This window comes from Corylus avellana, chromosome ca11 (genome assembly GCF_901000735.1).
Source record: "Corylus avellana chromosome ca11, CavTom2PMs-1.0".
Classification (NCBI taxonomy): domain Eukaryota; kingdom Viridiplantae; phylum Streptophyta; class Magnoliopsida; order Fagales; family Betulaceae; genus Corylus; species Corylus avellana.
The window spans coordinates 7,373,580-7,373,885 of NC_081551.1; positions in this window are offsets into that span (position 1 = coordinate 7,373,580).

The window sequence follows — 306 nt, forward strand, 5'->3', positions numbered from 1 at the left end:
AATTAGGGTATATATGTGTGTGTGTGTGTGTGTGTGTGTGTGTGGGGGGGGGGTGGGGGTTGTAAATTAGGAGACGTTCCTCTACTGTATTAAACAATCTTTTGAGCGTGGGATTTCATCCCAGTGCTATGTACCCATTCAATTTTACAGAAGAGCCGAAGTTCCAAACATCTTCTAAAGATATGAGTTGAAAAATACAAAATTCATGTCTCCGTCGTCATGGATCACTTTTACAGAACAGCTGAACCCATACAATGGAGCTTAAGGGCTGGCAGATAAGGGAAAGAGAGTTTTTTTTTTTTTTTT